The sequence below is a fragment of the Schistocerca cancellata genome, chromosome 4 (genome assembly GCF_023864275.1).
Source record: "Schistocerca cancellata isolate TAMUIC-IGC-003103 chromosome 4, iqSchCanc2.1, whole genome shotgun sequence".
NCBI classification, from domain to species: Eukaryota; Metazoa; Arthropoda; class Insecta; order Orthoptera; family Acrididae; genus Schistocerca; species Schistocerca cancellata.
This window is the reverse complement of record NC_064629.1, coordinates 507,291,974-507,313,629: the sequence shown is the minus strand read 5'-3', so window position 1 is coordinate 507,313,629 and position 21,656 is coordinate 507,291,974. Positions and strand designations below refer to the sequence as shown.

General features: G+C 43.1%; 1 protein-coding gene across 1 annotated transcript in view; it reads left to right on the top strand.

Annotated features, from left to right (window-relative positions):
• The window catches only part of LOC126184293 (Down syndrome cell adhesion molecule-like protein Dscam2), a 595,669-nt gene that overhangs the window by 118,061 nt on the left and 455,952 nt on the right, over window positions 1-21,656 (top strand). The window lies entirely within an intron of this gene.

Here is a 21,656-nt window from a genome sequence, read left to right as displayed (position 1 = left end):
TAATAATTGAAGAAAGCTACCAAATACAAAAATCCATAATCGAAAGAAAACAAATAATAAATGAATACACAGATCTCTGATACGGAGTTCTGTTCTACACTCTCAATGAACTATCAGATAACACCAACCCATAAACACTCAAAGAACTATCAGATAACACCAACCCATAATCACACACACACACACACACACACACACACACACACACATACATACATACATACAAACAAACAAAATAATTAAACAAAGCACACAAGCCGGCCGGTGTGGCCGAGCGGTTCTAGGCGCTTCAGTCTGGAGCCGCGCGACCGCTGCGGTCCAGGTTCGCATCCTGCTTCGGGCATGGATGTGTGTGATGTCCTTAGGTTAGTTAGGTTTAAGTAGTTCTAAGTTCTAGGGGACTGATGAACTCAGATGTTAAGTCCCATAGTGCTCAGAGCCATTTAAACCAACCAAAGCACACAAACCTTCTCCTAACTATACACACACACACACACACACACACACACACACAAACTCAATCGTGAATAGCTTTTCTACATCAAGTTCTATTTGGTTGTACATGACAAACTGTGAAAGGAAACAAGTGCAATAAGAAACATAAAAACCCAAGTAAACCACAGCATAACATAACAAGGTACACTATTGGCCATTAAAATTGCTACACCACGAAGATGACGTGCTACAGACAGAAATTTAACCAGCAGGAAGAAGATGCTGTGATATGCAAATGATTAGCTTTTCAGAGCATTCACACAAGGTTGGCGCCAGTGGCGACACCTACAACGTGCTGACGTGAGGAAAGTTTCCAACCCATTTCTCATACACAAACAGCAGTTGAACGGCATTGCCTGGTGAAACGTTGTTGTGATGCCTCGTGTAAGGAGGAGAAATGCGTACCATCACGTTTCCGACACTTATAAAGGTCGGATTGTAGCCTATCGCGATTGCGGTTTATCGTATCGCGACACTGCTGCTCGCGTTGGTCGAGATCCAATGACTGTTAGCAGAATATGGAATCGATCTTATTCGCATGGCTGTAACGGATCGGGCAGCCACGTCTCGATCCCTGAGTCAACATATGGGGACGTTTCCAAGACAACAATCATCTGCATGAACAGTTCGACGACGTTTGCAGCAGCATGGACTATCAGCTCGGAGACCATGGCTGCGGTTACCCTGCATCACAGACAGGTGCGCCTGCGATGTTGTACTCAATGACGAACCTGGGTGCACGAATGGCAAAACGTCATTTTTTCGGGTGACTCCAGCATCATGATGGTCGCATCCGTGTTTGGCGACATCGCAGTGAACGCACATTGGAAGCGTGTATTCCTCATCGCCATACTGGCGTATCACCCGGCGTGATGGTATGGGGTGCCATTGCTTACACGTCTCGGTCACCTCTTGTTCGCATTGACGGCACTTTGAACAGTGGACGTTACATTTCAGATGTGTTACGACGCGTGGCTCTACCCTTCATTCGATCCCTGCGAAGCCCTACATTTCAGCAGGATAATGCACGACCGCCTGTTGCAGGTCCTGTACGGGCCTGTCTGGATACAGAAAATGTTCGGCTGCTGCCCTGGCCAGCACATTCTCGAGATCTCTCACCAATTGAAAAGGTCTGGTCAATGGTGGCCGAGCAACTGGCTCGTCACAATATGCCAGTCACTACTCTTGATGAACTGTGGTATCGTGTTGAATCTGCATAGGCAGCTGTACCTGTACACGCCATCTTAGCTCTGTTTGACTGAATGCCCAGGCGTATCAAAGCCGTTATTATGGCCAGAGGTGTTTGTCCTGGGTACTAATTTCTCAGGTTCTGTGCACCAAAACTGCGTGAAAATGTAATCACATGTCAGTTCTAGTATAATATATTTGTCCAATGAATACCCGTTTATCACTTGCATTTCTTCTTGGTGTAGCAGTTTTAATGGCCAGTAGTGTATAAATACATGCATAACAAGGTATATATACAAAACTTCAAATGGTTCAAATGGCTCTGAGTACTATGGGACTTAACATCTGAGGTCATCAGTGCCCTAGATCTTAGAACTAATTAAACCCTACTAACCTAAGTACACCACACACATCTATGTCCGAGGCAGGATTCGAACCTGTGACCGTAGCGGTCGCGCTGTTCCAGACTGAAGCGCCTAGAACCGCTCGGCCACTGCGGCTGGCTTACAAAACTTCATCTGTTTTTTTCAAATTTGTAAATAATATCTTAAAGACTCAAATTTATAGGAGTACAAATAGTAAAGAGCATTTTTCCTGTTTAATAGAAAGAAAATGAAAGCCCACTGATGATGAAATTTCAGCGAAACATGTCTTGCATGTAGAAGAAAAGAGAAAATTGTGTAATGCTCAAGGGGTCACCTTCTCCAAAACCAAATCTATTTGTAAGCAAACGTGGACAAGAGAGCTTCAGCCTCAAGATGATGATTGTCTTTCTTGTAATCTTGTTCATTACGAAGATATTGTTAGAAGACCCACGATTTTTCATCCATGGAGAGTGAAACAAGACGTCAGGACGACAGTAGATCTGTTTAATTAACTTCTTTATTCTGGCCCTCGGCCGTAGTAGATGAGGAACAGTTTGGTGGAGGAGTCCAGTTGCCTCTCATGCGAAACAGTAGACGTCCGGCATTGCTGACAGTCAAAGAGCGGGGCAGAGCCTAGCGTCACCCGAATGCCATTGTCAGCGACGTCTCCGGATGCAACCGTGATGACAGCGCGGCTGCGCGTCTGGCGATACCGCGAAGGTGGCCGTGACCTCCCTCTAGCGAGCGGCCGCTTCTCTGCTCCGGCGGCGACTCCCTCATGACTCAGGGCAGGCTGCCCTGTCCAGTGGTCGAACAGCGGACCTCATACTGCAATACAGGATGTCGCCCCAAGCGTCACAGACTCGCGGCGTCGGCTGTGATACTGAGACGAAAATATTTTAGTACACGAATGGTTGAGTACTTACACGCTCCAGACTATGTTTGTTTACGCCTTAAGGCACACACACTAAACAATTCCGTGGTGGCAAGTGAGGGAAGGCTTCCAGTCTTCCGGTAGTGTATTGCAGCAACGGCTGTTGCTATACCGTTTCCAACTGGCTCTGCTTCACAACACCCGTCAGCCTTATTTTGCTTCGCAATGCATAACACTCTTGCCTGCCTGCGGCTGTCTCTGTTGCAGTTCACTTTCGCTCTGGCATACACTTGATACGCTACATTGCCCTCCTTTTTATCAAGACCCGGTCGCTTGGGTCGAGCAACTTAGATTACCTTTTACGCTAGAGTTCCAGGCGACTGGTCCTTCTGATCCTGTTTCGCCTCTTAAGGATTATTCTAACAATTGGTTTGCTTAACCCTATCACTTAATCTCACACATTTCTATGGGGCCCTTTGCCGTGCTCCAAGACTCAAATACCAAGGGACTTATTTCATTACTAGTCTTCTGCCATAATAACCTCTAATCCTCTGTTCCAAACTTACAAGTTAAATTGAATCAATTACACTTAATACCCCCACCCCCCCCCCCCCCCCCCCCAATGAACCATGGACCTTGCCGTTTGTGGGGAGCCTTGCGTGCCTCAGCGATACAGATAGCCGTACCGTAGGGGCAACCACAACGGAGGGGTATCTGTTGAGAGGCCAGACAAATGTGTGGTTCCTGAAGAGGGGCAACAGCCTTTTCAGTAGTTGAAGGAGCAACAGTCTGGATGATTGACTGATCTGGCCTTGTAACACTAACCAAAATGGCCTTGCTGTGCTGGTACTGCGAACGGCTGAAAGAAAGGGGAAACTACGGCCGTAATTTTTCCCGAGGGCATGCAGCTTTACTGTATGATTAAATGATGATGGCGTCCTCTTGGGTAAAACATTCCGGAGGGCCGGCCGCGGTGGTCTAGCGGTTCTAGGCGCGCAGTCCGGAACCGCGCGACTGCTACGGTCGCAGGTTCGAATCCTGCCTCGGGCATGGATGTGTGTGATGTCCTTAGGTTAGTTAGGTTTAAGTAGTTCTGAGTTCTAGGGGACTGATGACCACAGATGTTAAGTCCCATAGTGCTCAGAGCCATTTGAACCAAGCCATTCCGGAGGTAAAATAGTCCCCTATTCGGATCTCCGGGTGGGGACTACTCAAGAGGATGTCGTTATCAGGAGAAAGAAAACTGGCGTTCTACGGAACGGAGCGTGGAATGTCAGATCCCTTAATCGGGCAGGTAGGTTAGAAAATTTAAAAAGGGAAATGGATAGGTTAAAGTTAGATATAGTGGGAATTAGTGAAGTTCGGTGGCAAGAGGAACAAGACTTCTGGTCAGGTGACTACAGGGTTATAAACATAAAATCAAATAGGGGTAATGCAGGAGTAGGTTTAATAATGAATAGGAAAATAGGAATGCGAGTAAGCTACTACAAACAACATAGTGAACGCATTATTGTGGCCAAGGTAGATACGAAGCCCACGCCTACCACAGTAGTACAAGTTTATATGAATACTAGCTCTGCAGATGACGAAGAAATTGAAAAAATGTATGATGAAATAATAAAAGTTATTCAGATAGTGAAGGGAGATGAAAATTTAATAGTCATGGGTGACTGGAATTCGTCAGTAGGAAAAGGGAGAGAAGGAAACATAGTAGGTGAATATGGATTGGGGGTATGAAACGAAAGAGGAAGCCGCCTGGTGGAATTTTGCACAGAGCACAACCTAATCATAGCTAACACTTGGTTCAAGAATCATAAAAGAAGATTGTATACATGGAAGAAGCCTGGAGATACTGACAGGTTTCAGATAGATTATATAATGGTAAGACAGAGATTTAGGAACCAGGTTTTAAATTGTAAGACATTTCCAGGGGCAGACGTGGACTCTGACCACAATCTATTGGTTATGAACTGTAGATTAAAACTGAAGAAACTGCAAAAAGGTGGGAATTTAAAGAGATGGGACCTGGATAAACTGACTAAACCAGAGGTTGTACAGAGTTTCAGGGAGAGCATAAGGGAACAACTGACAGAAATAGGTGAAAGAAATACAGTAGAAGAAGAATGGGTAGCTTTGAGGAATGAAATAGTGAAGGCAGCAGAGGATGAAGTAGGTGAAAAGACGAGGGCTAGTAGAAATCCTTGGGTAACAGAAGAGATACTGAATTTAATTGATGGAAGGAGAAAATACAAAAATGTAGCAAGTGAAGCAGGCAAAAAGGAATACAAACGGCTCAAAAATGAGATCGACAGGAAGTGCGGAATGGCTAAGCAGGGATGGTTAGAGGACAAATGTAAGGATGTAGAGGCTTATCTCATGAGGGGTAAGATAGATATTGCCTACAGGAAAATTAAAGATACCTTTGGAGAAAAGAGAACCACTTGTATGCATATCAAGAGCTCAAATGGAAACCCAGTTCTAAGCAAAGAAGGGAAAGCAGAAAGGTGAAAGCAGTATATACAAGGGCGATGTACTTGAGGATAATATTATGGAAATGGAAGAGGATGTAGAAGAAGATGAAATGGGAGATATGATACTGCGTGAAGAGTTTGACAGAGCACTGAAAGACCTGAGTCGCAACAAAGCTCCGGGAGTAGACAACATTCCATTAGAACTACTGACAGCCTTGGGAGAGCCAGTCCTGACAAAACTCTACTATCTGGTGAGCAGGATGTATGAGACAGGCGAAATACCCTCAGACTTCAAGAACAATATAATAATTCCAATCCCAAAGAAAGCAGGTGTTGACAGATGTGTAAATTACCGAACTATCAGTATAATAAGTCACGGCTGCAAAATACTAATACGAATTCTTTACAGACGAATGGAAAAACTGGTAGAAGCCGAGCTCGGGGAAGATCAGTTTGGATTCCGTAGAAATATCGGAACACGTGAGGCAATACTGACCCTACGACTTATCTTAGAAGCCAGATTAAGGAAAGGCAAACCTACGTTCCTAGCATTTGTAGACTTAGAGAAAGCTTTTGACAATGTTGACTGGAATACTCTCTTTCAAATTCTGAAGGTGGCAGGGGTAAAATACAGTGAGCGAAAAGCTATTTACAATTTGTACAGAAACCAGATGGCAGTTATAAGACTCGAGGGGCATGAAAGGGAAGCAGTGGTTGGGAAGGGAGTGAGACAGGGTTGTAGCCTCTCCCCGATGTTATTCAATGTTTATATTGAGGAAGCAGCGAAGGAAACAAAAGAAAAATTCGGAGTAGGTATTAAAATCCATGGAGAAGAAATAAAAACTTTGAGATTCGCCGATGACATTGTAATTCTGTCAGAGACAGCAAAGGACTGGCAAGAGCAGTTGAACGGAATGGATAGTGTCTTGAAAGGAGGATATAAGATGAACATCAACAAAAGCAAAACGAGGATAATGGAATGTAGTCGAATTAAGTCGGGTTATGCTGAGGGAATTAGAATAGGAAATGAGACACTAAAAATAGTAATTGAGTTTTGCTATTTGGGGAGCAAAATAACTGATGATGGTCAAAGTAGAGAGGATATAAAATGTAGACTGGCAATGGCAAGGAAAGCGTTTCTGAAGAAGAGAAATTTGTTAACATCGAGTATAGGTTTAAGTGTCAGGAAGTCGTTTCGAAAAGTATTTGTATGGAGTGTAGCCATGTATGGAAGTGAAACATGGACGATAAATAGTTTGGACAAGAAGAGAATAGAAGCTTTCGAAATGTGGTGATACAGAAGAATGCTGAAGATGGGTAGATCACAAAACTAATGAGGAAGCATTGAATAGGATTAGGGAGAAGAGAAGTTTGTGGCACAACTTGACTAGAAGAAGGTATCGGTTGGTAGGACATGTTCTGAGGCATCAAGGGATCACCAGTTTAGTATTTGAGGGCAGCGTGGAGGGTAAAAATCGTAGAGGGAGACCAAGAGATGAATACATTGAGCAAATTCAGAAGGATGTAGGTTGCTGTAGGTACTGGGAGATGAAGAAGCTTGCACAGGATAGAGTAGCATGGAGAGCTGCATCAAACCAGTCTCGGGACTGAAGACCACAACAACAACAACCCTTAATACTACCCGCTCGTGCGTTTATCTTCCTTCTGGTACTTTTGTGCTCGGGGTACTCAATCCACTGGACTCTGTCTTGTGTTTCGTATTCTGTGCCCCTCCTTTATTACCATATGCAGACAGACTGTAATTTCCCCTTGCTAGAATTTCTGTAACTTGGCTTCCTCCATTTCTACATTCCTTCCCCTGTCTTTTGCAATTAATAATAGCCGCTGCGTTTTTGCTCTTACAATTTTCACCAATATCCCCCACTCGACAGGATACGCATGAACTATGTAGCACTCGTAACATGCTCGCTTCCCTGATACTGGTCTAGAAACGGTAAACTTTTGCTCCATCAGTCTCACAGATTCTGTGGCTATCTTGAAACAAAAAACGTAAGTTCTTATGTTCGGGTTTTAAAACCAACCCCAACTCCGGCGGTAGTTCCTTCCGTACTTTCTTCAGACCCTCTAAATACTGCTCTGGCGACAGTAAGTTTACCCCTGACTGATCTCTTACAGCCTGCTGAATAGTCACCTGTAGTTCTGTTACTTTTCCTCGTGATCCCAAACACTAGTTTCTATGGAGTGCAACCATTTTGTCATTACTGCTTCCCTATAAGACTCTTACTTAGGTTTGTAGTTCCCTGATGTTCTGATCAACTGCATCTTCTGTAGACTTGGCATATCGCATTACTTCCCCAGTCAATAGCCGTAGTAGTCGTGTGTTATTTAATACGTCCTTCTCTAAACTTGCATACAGCGTAGTGTACCAATCACTAGTGCTTTGTTCCCTTTTGCCCATTAATTAACCTATTCTACGGTGTTGTTCATCCTTCGAATGTCTGCCTCATCAGCAGCGACAAATATTGTTTTCATAAACCGACCTCCAGCGTCGAACCAACTCCACTTCATTCGCGTACGTGGTATAATCCCCATTACCTGGGTCATCTCACTCCTTAATTTATCGTACTCCTCTTGTACTCTCTTACATACCACGACAGTTCCTTTGAGTATCCCATGCCTTTCCGTTCCCTGACGGAATTTCACGAATGCTTGTTCCAATCTTCTCAACTCTTTACGCGTTTCCCATGCTTTGAATACCACCTGTATCATCCAGCGACGACTCGTGATCACTACGTCTTCCTGCTTGGGGAACAGAATTCCTACTTTCAGGCGCTGGTTCCGTAACGCATCCAGCCCGACGAAGATCAGTAGTCCCGCTATGAACTACATCATCTCCTCTTCTCTGCACCTCACTCACGGGCAGGAATACCTATTACTTTCCGCCCCCTTAAATATCTATATCTACATCTACATCCATACTCCGCAAGCCACCTGACGGTGTGTGGCGGAGGGTACCTTGAGTACCTCTATCGGTTCTACCTTCTATTCCAGTCTCGTATTGTCCGTGAAAAGAAACATTGTCGTAATGCCTCTGTGTGGGCTCTAATCTCTCTGATTTTATCCTCATGGTCTCTTCGCGAGACATACGTAGGAGGGAGCAATATACTGCTTGACTCCTTGGTGAAGGTATGTTCTCGAAACTCCAACAAAAGCCCGTACCGAGCTACTGAGCGTCTCCCTTGCAGAGTCTTCCACTGGAGTTCATCTATCATCCCCGTAACACTTTCGTGTTACATCCTGTAAAGAAACGCGCTGCTCTCCGTTGGATCTTCTCTGTCTCTTCTATCAACCCTATCTGGTACGGATCCGACACTGGTGAGCAGGATTCAAGCAGTGGGTGAACGAGTGTACTGTGACCTACTTCCTTTGTTTTCGGACTGCATTTCCTGAGGATTCTTCCAATGAATCTCACTCTGGCGTCTGTTTTACCGACGATTAATTTTATATGGTCATTCCATTTTAAATCACTCCTAATGCCTACTCCCAGACAATTTATGGAATTATCTGCTTCCAGTTGCTGACCCTCTATATTGTAGCCAAATGATAAAGGATCTTTCTTTCTATGTATTCGCAGCACATTGCACTTGTCTACATTGAGATTCAATTGCCATTCCCTGCACCATGCGTCAATTCGTTGCCGATCCTCCTGCATTTCAGTACAATTTTCCATTGCTACTCCACAGCTGCTAGTACTAATTACACTAAATTTAAACCTAACCTTAAAAAATGTTAAACGACTATCTTCTAGGCCTTAATCCATACGGGTTCCTCCTTACCGTTTCATTCAAAGCCTTTTGTTTATATTCCAGTACCTTCCTCCTCACTCTCCCTTTCCTGTCCGTATTTCCTATCCCTGAAATAACTTGCGGACTCCCTCGAAAAGGTGTCAAGCGCAGTATATGCACAGTTGTCCTTCTCGTTGGCAACTGAATCTTGACATTTACTGGCGACGTAGGCTCTACCACTTGGTATGACCCCTGATACTTTGCAAGAAACTTCTTTGTCTTTTCCTTCGTCATATACGAAGTTGATAGCATCACTCCCTGACCAACACTATACCGTGGCGCTCTTTCCGTATGGCCCATTGCTTCTTACAATTTCTCTAGTGCTCGTGTATTTGCTCTCTGTACTCTATTTCAAATTTCCCTAATCACTCTGGCAAATCCCTTAACAGACTCTCCAGTCCTCCCTTTTTTCGTTTTCAATATGTCGTACGGTGATGGCATTTTACGACTGTATACAACCTCATATGGCGATAATCCTGTATTCGTATGCTGTTTTGAACTGTAGGCTGAAACGACGTACTTCAAATAGACATCCTAGTTGGTTTTATGTGACTCAACGTAGTATCGAAGCATCTTCCAAATTGTTCTATGCACTCTTTCAGTTCTTCCATTGGTTTGTGGATGGACAGAACTCGTATTTAACTTCTTCACATTCAACAACATCCACAATTCCTTGAATACATCTGAACTGAAGTTCGTTCCCTAGTCTGTTACTAATGTTTGAAGCATTCCAAACTTCAGTATCCAATTGTCCACAGGTGCTTCTGTTAGTGTTGCTGCCTGTTGGTTTGGCATTGCGACCATTTCTACGTATCTTGAAAAATGGTCTATGATTGTGAGCACGTACTTATTACTTGCAGGTGTTTAACAGAATAGAACTAAAGCATCAATCTCCAGAAATTCGAATGGTTCTAAAGCTTTAGGTAACCACAGCAATGGTACTCTGGTTCGAAACAAATCCGCTCTCCGAGCGCACTGTATGAAATTCCGTACTTACCGGTTTACGTTCATCTGCCTATTCCTCCACCAATAACTTTCTAATATGCTTCTGTTGGCAGATCTGCAACCTCCATGACCTGCTAATATGTGACAATGGGCTTCTTGTAGTACTCTATTCCTTAGCTTAGCTGGTACCACGACTTGCGATCCCAACTTGGTTTCCTTGCGTAGCAACACATCCTGCATCCGAAACTGTGACTGCTTAAAATGAAGCTTACATTCGTCATCCGCTCTCTGTGCAAGTTTTCATTTCTTATTCTCATTACCCTCAATATGTAGTATGCTACCTTTCTACTCACGCCATCCACATTTCCGTTCTTCTTTCCAGGTTTACGCGTGACTTCTAAATAAAATTCACTTAGTCTTACTCCTCAACGCGTCAACCTACTAGCAGGATCCTTTAACCCCAACAATCGTTTTAATGCAGCATGATCTGTTATTATTCTAAACTTTTTACCACACAGATGACATTTGAACTGTGTGATTCCATAAATAAGGCTTAACAACTCTTTCGCCGTTGTGGGATAATTTCTTTCTGCAATTTAGCTGTCTTGATACGTAAGCTACCGGATATTCTACGCCTTCTACCTTTTGTCATAACACACAGTGAAGTGCATGGTGTCATGCATCACATGACAAAATCAATTAGCTATTAAAATCCGGAAATACCAATATCAGACTCGAGGTTAAAGCTTTTTTTTAGCACCTCAAAAGCATGCTGGCAATCTTCTGACCTCACAAACGTAACACCTTTTTTTAACAGTTGTGTCAATGGTCTAGAAATATCTGCAAATCCTCTTTCTAACCGGCAGTAAAAGTTCGCGTCTCCTAATAACGACTACTACAAGTCCTTCCCTTAATCGGTGCATACGCTGTTCCGTATCACTTCCACAGACCATTACGTCATCGAGATATACTAAGCATTACCCTGACTATAACGTTTGAGTAATCCGTCCAACAATCTCTGAAACATTGTAGGTGCATTTTTTTAAATCCGAATGGCATTCTTCTGAATAGGTAGTGTCCCCAGGGTGCCGGAATCACTGTTCTGTATCGATCCTCCGGTGCAACCTCTGTCTGGTAATAACCACCCTTCAGATCCATTGTTGAAAATATTTGCATTGCACTAAATGATCCAAGGTTTCTGTGATGTTTGGCAAAGGGTAGGCGCTGGTTACGGTTTTCTCGTTTAGATGTCTGTAATCACAACAAAACCTAAATCTTCGTGTTCCGTCTGTTGATTTTTTGGGCGGACGACTATTCATGCCTTCCACGCACTATTACTTTCTTCAATTATTCCATCTTCCAGCTGTTGATTGATAAATTCCTCCAGCATTGGCTTAAGTAGCTAGGTATTCTGTGTGGTTTGCGGTAGACTGGTGATTCATTTTTCTGGTAATGGCCCTTTTGGAAAAAATAAATCCTTAAATTCCGCAAGTAATTTCTCCATTCGTTCCTTATTGCTTCTCTCTAGATGCTTCACTTTTCCCTTTAATGCAGCTTCAACAGCGTCCGGCGATTGACCGTGGCTGACACATCTCGCGTCCCATTCTTCTCCCTCTAGGATATCCATATTCGCGATTAACGACCCCTTTGTTAATTCTATGCCCTCTACGCTAAAATTATCTATAGAAACAGGTACCTTCTTTTCGCTGTTTATTTCTTGTGCGCGTACAATACCTCTTTCAAGTAAGCAACCCGCCCGACCCAACACTTCACTCTTTTCTAACGGTTCCGGTGATGATGATGACGTTTGGTTTGTGGGGCGCTGAACTGCGGGTTTATCAGCGCCCGTACAAATTCCCAATCTTTGCTCAGTTCGATCTCGCCACTTTCATGGATGATGATGAAATGATGAGGACAACACAAACACTCAGTCATCTCGAGGCAGGTGAAAATCCCTGACCCCGCCGGGAATCGAACTCGTGACCCCGTGCACGGGAATCGAGAACGCGACCGCGAGATCTAACGGTTCTATCACAGACAAAATTGCTACCGGCAAGCTAGACTCAACACCGACCCAAAATGATTTCCCGGTACCCTAGGTAAACAACCTTGCAAATCAAGTCTCTGTGTTACCGTTCGCGGTTTAATCGGTTCGTCTTCCACGACAGACTCCCCTCGCGACATCGCTACACTGGCAATGGTTTCACCTAACTTAAACATTTTTCGGTCAAGTTCCTCCCTATGTTGCCGAAGATCGATTATGGCACAATACTGGTACAAGAAATCTGATCCTGTCGTAGCCCTCACTCACGTGTGGCAGTCTTTACACATTGTTTAACTTGAACTTCTAGGCAATTCGTTGTGTACAGCGAAGACAGTCCGTTATCCTACTCAGGCAGTGAAACGTTACAGAGAGTGATATCGTGAAAAGAACATTCCTTCCCGACGGATGTTTCCACTTCCTCTTTCTGACACTTCAGCAGCAAACTGGAAAACGGGACGTTTCACCCCAAACTTAAATTCTCCATAGATGATCAGCATTTCTACCTTCTCTTCGTTGTAGGTTTTACTCTGACTGAAGATGATTAAATAACCTGTGTACATCTTCCTCGTATTTCCCATTCCTTTACTGTCAACTCCAGCAAGCAGACGCTTTGCGTTACCATGGGTACCCCTGTGACAGCTAGTGCTAGTATAGAAGGATCATAACCACTTTCGTATTACATTTTTACTAATGCGATGTTTGCTTGATTAGTAGACTGATATGCGTTTCTGAATAGGTCTTGAGGATAGTAAATGGATTGCCGAGTAAAATATATAGGGTGGTATTGAAAAAAGACGTGCTGTTGTATCTTCGAAACGAACAAAGTTCGAAAGAAAGGCAACGAAGCTGGTTACTGTCGCCCAGGTATTTGCTTGGCATATGAGTGGGGAGTGGAAAGTAGCACACATAATTTTTTCTACCCTGGTATTATAGCTGGAATGGTGAAATTTCACGACGATATAGTTTTAAGTTTGCGCTACGGAGGGTATTTTGGTTTCACGTGTAGCTCTACCGAGAGAAGCCTGAACAGCGAAACAAATGTGGCACCCATGTTACTGTCGTCGACCTGTGAAAAGCAGCGAAGTGTAGTTCGATATAACTCTAATAACTTTCTGCCTATGTCCTTATGCGACCTCGTCTTATTTCACAAGATCATAGTGTGTGGTCCGTGTGGTCCTCAAATATACTTGACAGGTATCAATACATGGAAACAAGACGCCACTTAACGAGTGAAGGAAGAAGATTTGGACATGCTCCGTTAGATAAGTAGTATAAGGATTAACAGCAGCTTCTCGCTGAAACACAGGAGATTCGATACTTTGAAGAGTTAATGGGAGAGTATGGCTAAGTGTCGATGAGAGCGCTCTATGTGGCTGAACTTCTTAGAAAGGTCAATTATCCTTCAGCCAGACAGCATGGGGCATTTATGACTGGCCACGTCTCCGACGTCATGCACCTCAATTGGATCTAATTCCTCTAGCGAGATGCTTGTCAATGGGGGCAGGTGAGTCTCTAGAAAACTGATATCACAGGGGAAAAAGGGTTCACGACTGTTCATTTTCGTGAAGTGTGCGAGATATCTGAGAGTTTTAACATGAGAGTCAAAACAGATAGAGATTTGGTTGAACTAGTACAAAATTTGGCTTTAACAATTTTAAAAGACAGCTCTCCTATCATAGCGTGTAATTCATACAGATGATAACTGGCTTTGTATCTCAATTATGCTCTGCTTACTTCCACCGATTAAGCTGCTAGAATGTGAATTTCATGACTCATATTGTCTCCCTCTGGGAATCACAGTTGTCAGCCAATAAATTCAGTTAGGAAGATCTATCACACATTAAGTGAAAAATCAATTACGTAGACTGATCGAACTACATAACTACGATCAGAGAGAAACTGAAACACTTTAACAGTTTATTAGCTCCCAAAGAGGCCAGTAATAATCTCATATCAGTTACTGAAGAAGATATATAAATGTCGAAACAAGACAAAAAATTACCGCATTGACGAGCAACCACTTACTTCGAAGAATTTAAAGTGCTCTACTGTTACAGACAATCGGAGACTTACATACAGTAACTTTCGCAAACAACCAAGCCTTGCACAGCAGCGTGCGTTCGAAGATTAGAATAAAAATATCTGGAAAAAATTTTGCACCTCCTCCAAGAAAAATGTCACTGATCGAGATCTGACAAAAAAAAAGGGGGGAAAAAGAGACTGCTCGCTTTACAAAGGAACTGTTTGTCGTATATGTTAGTGCTCGGCTGTTTTTTAACGTAGGACTGTGCTCTTAGGTCTTGAGAAGTTTCATCAGAATCGTTCAGGTCATTGACTGTGGACGAAGAATTTACCACAGAATGATTCTTGTGCTCAGGTAGTAGAAGAGTATTTCGAGGCAGGGAGACAATGGTAGGAAATAAGTCTTTCGAATCAGGTCCTGAACGGGAAATGCGTGTGATGCCCGTGAATGTAAGCAGCGTTTGATTCACAGCAAACAACTGTCTGACGTTGGAGATTCTACCGTCGAAAAGAAGATAATGATCAGCGAGTTGTAGTGCTCAGTAAAGCGAATTAGTATACGAAGAAACATTTCACTAAGACGTAATGCTAATCTAAAGAAATTTATCGCTATGGACAGAAACATACGAGAAATTATATTATCCAAACTACAGAGAGTTAACCCAGATTCTCGGCAAATAATAGCTCCTTGGAAGTAAGAAGGTAATATGAGTGACAAAATTCTGACTTTATGCTAATTTTGGTAATCATTCATGTCTTTGTCTCCTGAGATTGGAATCTAGCCCTTTGTAGGACGTTTATGGTGTTACCAGTGTATGCTACGACCCTCATTAAGTAAGCTCCATTCAGTTAGTCTAAATTGCAGTTGGCTCACTTTTTCTAGCCTCACCTCGTATCTTCATTCACGGGGTCGGCATCTCATTCTAGATTAGTCTATGTTAGTGTTAGAGGACGGCCAAATTCCCTTCTCGTCGCCACACCTCCCTACGGACGGAATTAGTGTTCTCATCTGTCTACAGCTACCTAGTGTTATCACACATAGGAATGAGAGACGTGGTCGAAATAACTGCGAATAACGTAACTGACTACAGCGCCCGGTATTCACCTAGTCGGATGTGAGAAACAGCCTAAAAACCACATCCAGGCTGACCGGTACACCGGCTCTCGTCATTAATCCACCGGCTTGGATTCGATCTGGGGCCGGCATCTAGCATCCTTACAAGATAGGATTAATAGAGAAGATCCTAAAACTGGGAGCAAGTTTCGTTGCACATTTCTATAGGGAGGGCGAGAAGGTCATGCAAATTTCTCCTTAGTCGCCAGTGGCAGATGCTGTAAGAGAAGATTTCTTCATCACAGAGAGGTTTCTATGGGACCTGTGTTAGTGACCGGAGGCCCCATGGTAGCTCATGGACTACGTGAAAATTATTGTGGACTACCTACTTCCCTTCATGCTTGGTGTCTTCCTCCACGGTAATGACATCTTCCAGCAGGATAGGTGTCCGTGTCATAAAGACAGAATCGTGCTACAGTGGTTTGAGGAGCATTGCTGTGGACTCACGTTGATGTCGTGCCCACCAAATTTGACTTGTCTGAACCAGATGAAACACGTGTGGTACGGTAACGTGCGCGAACACCAAGCCCAAAGACCATCGTCCTATAATTTACGGAAAGTGCGTCACCTATACGTGGACGTCTAGTGCTACATACGTTGGGAAACCTACCAAGGACTTGTCCAATCTGTGCCACGAAGTATCACAACTGTATTGAGTTACCAAGGTGAACCAACGCCCTATTCATCAGATGGTCATAAAGGTTTGGCTTATCAGTGTAGAAGGAAATGTGGGATAAATGAATTTTCTAGAGACCATATGGTCATGACATCCAGTACGTTTTGACACCGTCTTCACTTTGGTCTGATATATATGTTCAAAATGGTTCAAATGGCTCTGAGCACTATGGGACTTAACTTCTGAGGTCATCAGTCCTCTAGAACTTAGAACTACTTAAACCTAACTAACCTAAGGACATCACACACATCCATGCCCGAGGCAGGATTAGAACTTGCGACCGTAACGGTCGCGCGGTTTCAGACTATGGAGCCTAGAACCACTCGGCCACTTCGGCCGGCGTAATATATGTTCCTGGGCACTGAATATAAGCTCCTTGTTCAGAGTTGGTTCCACAAAATCAAATAAAATTATCTGTACATATGTGGTGGTCTTTAGTTACTACTAATTCCACTGAAGACCACGTAATTCTTTACATCCAACATGCACAAGACTTTCTACTAGTGAGAAACAGCAACTGTGACAATACATTATTCCCATGTTTCGCCAAGGTATTCAAAATCCTAGTGTTCTCCTAGGATAAAGGTTGTACTCATCATATTCGTAATCCTTGAACTCCAGAAAGAGACCTGTAACCATATATTCCCCCATGGTAGCAATTCCGTTAAATCCCTTGAAACTTTCTAAACTTTTGTAGCCACTATTACCAGCTTCTGCCTGCAGTGGGAGCAAACTTAGACTGATTTCTGACATCTTGGATTCGAAAACAGAGCATCACCCATGAACAGGGAAAGAAAGAAGGGAAGGTAAAACGGAAGGTAACGAAACTGGCTCTTCTCATATGATGTGACAGGTGAAAATACATTATTAATGCTTCTGCTCAAAGGGAAGAACTACCATGTCAGAATACGCTTCCATTACCTTTATTTATATTCATAAATACGATGTCCAACAATTTCCACCTTCATTTCCTGTACTGCACTGCAGCAGGGAATGCTTTCATGAACTTTCATTGTTGCCTAAATAGATGTCTTCTATTTAGTACAGTAACGTAATTTTTGACATTGGTATAGTACTGCGGTGCCAGTTCGCCCCAGAAGCATGGTGGAATACTTTGTTTCCATATCTTCGTGTATGCCACACATTTCTGTATGAGCTTCTCTTCTTGCTTATGAATCCACGTATCTGAATCGCTCCGACAGGCGTGTTATCCGTGTTCGTTTAAAGTCTTTAGCTGCGCACTTTTCTTCTCTGTGTTTGTTTCTGTGAATGGGATTTTTCTGCGGAAATTCGGTACACAGAACTCAGCGTGCGGTAGCTATTTCATACAGTAACTTTGTTACAGATGCAGACGGTGAGAAGTTAGTGCCGCGCATTTTATCACAGCAGTAATTTGCTATACGCAAATTCTGGAGGGTGGGAGAGCTGCTTTCTTTTCGTGGCCTCCCCACACAAATTACAAATTTTCATGGAGTCCCGAAACCACAGTCAATAAAAACTGATTCCGTCTCTTTATGAAGACAAAGTTTGTCAGATTTCAGTTAGTTATTTAATTGCTCCAGAGAAACACCGATGCAGAAGGGGTATTAACACAGTATATACAGTTCCACACAGTAAATGGAATGACAGCATTAATAAATATAGACTTCGATCAGAAATCAGTATCTAAGGTAGAATATTCAGAATTTCTAAGTTTATGCATTGACGAGGGGTTGAACTGGAAAAAACACACTGAAGATCTGCTGAAACGTTTGAGTTCAGCTACTCATGCTGTTAGGGTCATTGCAAATTTTGGCGATATACATCTCAGTAAATTAGCTTACCACTCCTATTTTCATTCTCTGCTTTCGTATGGCATCATATTCTGGGGTAACTCATCACTGAGTAAAAGAGTGTTCATTGCACAAAAGCGTGTAATCAGAATAATGGCTGGAGCTCATCCACGATCATCCTGCAGGCACTTATTTAAAGAGCTAGGGATCTTCACTGTAGCCTCACAATATATATATTCACTTATGAAATTTGTTATTAACGGTCTGAACGAATTCAAAAGTAATAGCAGTGTACTCAAGGTTAAATCTAACTTTGGCTCAGAAGGGGGTAAATTATGCTACCACAAAAGTCGTTGGTCACTTACCTAATCGCATCAAAAGTCTGACAGATAGCCATATAGCATTTAAAAGTAAATTAAAGGAATTTCTGAATGGCAACTCCTTCTACTCATTAGATGAATTTTTGGATATAGTAAGTGGGCAATTTCCCCATCCCCACCCAAAAAAAATTAAAAATATTAAGTGTCATGTAATATTTTGTGTAATGTGATATCTTGGATAGACACCTTTAATTAACCTGACACGTTCCACATCATTACGAAGTGTCGTATTCATGATCTATGGAACAAGTACTAACATAATCTAATCTAATCTAATGAAAATGCGTGGGAAGGATGGAAAGTGTGTGACTCAGGTGAGTTTAAAAGTCTCTTGGTCAGAGAAAACAGAGCTACGACATGTCGTATAGATGAGTCTTGATTAGTACTTACTTTTCATCGTCGCCCTCTTCAATCGAAACCTTATGTGACACGACTACAGGCTCGTAATTTCAAAAAAATGGTTCAAATGGCTCTGAGCACTATGGGACTCAACATCTTAGGTCATAAGTCCCCTATAACTTAGAACTACTTAAACCTAACTAACCTAAGGACATCACACACACCCATGCCCGAGGCAGGATTCGAACCTGCGACCGTAGCAGTCCCGCGGTTCCGGACTGCAGCGCCAGAACCGCACGGCCACCGCGGCCGGCTCGTAATTTCAAGAAAGAGTAGTAACCTCATCAGTTTCTCTAAATAGCATTACAATAATTACTCTGTAGTAACCTCGGTATAATCTACTCTAGACGCTATGCCTAAAAAAGAAAGAATAAGGTAGCAAAACGATGGATAACTATTATTAATGTGATCTCATTTCCTGTCTACTGTTATGATACATAAACTTGGTGAGACACTTCTCGTAATCACCTCGCCTCTAATTTACATTTAACTATGTGTTGATAATAGTGATCTAGTAGCTATTTTTATAATATATGCCTTACCTAATTTCTTTAATGCTGTGATGATTACCACTCAATTATTTCTAATGAGCTCGAGTATCCGGACACACCAGCGACATACGTTTTTCACATTAGGTACATTGTTCTGCCACCTACTGCTAGGTAAACCGTATCAGCGACCTCGGTAGTCATTACACATCGTGAAAGATCAGAATGGGGCGCTCCGCGGAACTTACGGACTCCGAACGTGGTCAGGTGATTGGATGTCACTTGTGCCATACGTCTGTACGCGAGATTTCCACACTCCTAAGCATCCCTAGGTCCACTGTTTCCTACATGGTAGTGAAATGGAAACGTGAAGGGACACGTACAGCAGAAAAGCTTATAGGCCGACCTCGTCTGTTGACTGACAGAGAACGCCAACAGTTGAAGAGGATCGTAATGCGTAATAGGCAGACACCTATCCAGACCATCACATAAGAATTCCAAACTGCATCAGGATCCACTGCAAGTACTATGACAGTCAGGCGGGAGGTGAGAAACTAGAATTTAATGGTCGAGCAGCTGCTCATAAGCCACACATCACGTCGGTCAATGCCAAACGACGCCTCGCTTGGTGTAAGGAGCGTAAACATTGGACGACTGAACAGTGGGAAAAGGTTGTGTGGAGTGACGAATCACCGTACACAGTGTGGCGATCCGATGGCAGTGTGTGGGTATGGCGAATGCCCGGTGAACGTCATCTGCCAGCGTGTGTAGTGCCAATAGTAAAATTCGGAGGCGGTGGTGTTATGGTGTGGTCGTGTTTTTCATGTAGGGGGCTTGCACCCCTTGTTGTTTTGCGTGGCACTATCACAGCACAGGCCTAAATTATTGCTTTAAGCACCTTCTTGCTTTCCACTGTTGAAGAGCAATTCGGGGATGGCGATTGCACCTTTCAACACAATAGAGCACCTGTTCATAATGCACTGCATGTGGCGGAGTGGTTACACGACAATAACATCCCTGTAATGGACTGGCCTGCACAGAGTCTTGGCCTGAAGCCAATAGAACACTTTTGGGATGTTTTGGAACGTCGACTTTGCGCCAGGCCTCACAGACCGATATCGATACCTCTCCTCAGTGCAGCACTCCGTGAAGAATGGGCTGCCATTCCCCAAGAAACCTTCCAGTACCTGATTGAACGTATGCCTGATAGAGTGGAAGCTGTCATCGAGGCTAAGGGTGGGCCAAAACCATATTCAATTCCAGTGTTACCGATGGAGGGCGTCATGAACTTGTAAGTCATTTTCAGCCAGGTGTACGGATACTTTTGATCACATAGTGTATATTGTTCCTTCCAGTCTTTCTTTGTCCGCTATTCTACGTACAGATTACGTGGAATGTATTGCTGGGCAGCTAGTAGCCATGCTGATTATATTTTCCACATTCCACATTGTAGGTGTTCCCACAGTCCAAATGCACCTTTATTTTACCTTCCATATGAATGTTCCGGACTGGTCTTCCTTCTTGTTTCTATGCGCTCGCAGAAGCTAGGAGGAAAGATCGCCAAGACTGCACAACTTGTCACAACCGGTCACTTTTTCCGCTTACAGCTCAAACTAGATATGACGGGTAGCTGTACACGTTGCCAATATCGGCAACGCGTGGTTCCAGAAGTTGAGGGTTTTTTCGTTATTTTCCCCAAAATCGTTAATATAAATCAAGACTTAAGTGCGTCATTGTGGGAAAATAACATGACTAGATGGTGAGGTTCCTCAATGTTTCTTTAACTGGTTAATTTTTTCTTTGTTTGTAGACAATAAGTACACGAAGAAAAAATAACTATGGTTGTCGACTTATTGTCCATAGTATTATGCGATAAACAAGCGGCTCTAGGCGCTTCAGTCTGGAACCGCGCGACCGCTACGGTCGCAGATTCCTTCCTGTCTCGGGCATGGATGTGTGTGATGTCCTTAGGTTAGTTAGGTTTAAGTAGTTCTAAGTTCTAGGGGACTGATGACTTCAGATAGTAAGTCTCATAGTGCTCAGAGCCATTTGAGCCATCTATCGTGCGATATTCGGAATAATTTTCCTGATTTATGATTCACCCTGTATATTCAGTAAGATATACGGTAACATATCCAGGACTCTTCTAGCTGAAAATGCGCTTTTCCTCTTTCTTTACCACTTGTTTCTGGGTACCAATTCACGTTGTGGGCAGCGTTCAGCGCCTTTCAGCCATCACCTCCTACCCATAGTTCATAAATTTCCGTAAATTTCTTGTTTCCCGGTTCTGTTGCAGTTTTCCATTATTTATTATGTTGGTTTTACTCTTACGATATTAACATATTTTCCTACACTGTACATCACATTTTGTATCAACACCGTGCCTGGTTATATACTAAAACGTAAATTATAAAAAATCGGGGTCGTACGTATCTTAATTGGAGTTTATGAAGCATATTGTCTACATATCGATAGACACCTCATTAAGACTACAAAACAATAAAGGAGCTGGCGTTTTGAAAATTCAGTATAGTGAGAAGCACCAACCTGTTGCAATCTGTGACTCTGCGCGTCATGTGGCATGCAATTACAGAAATCTTGGCTATTTTCCAGAGGG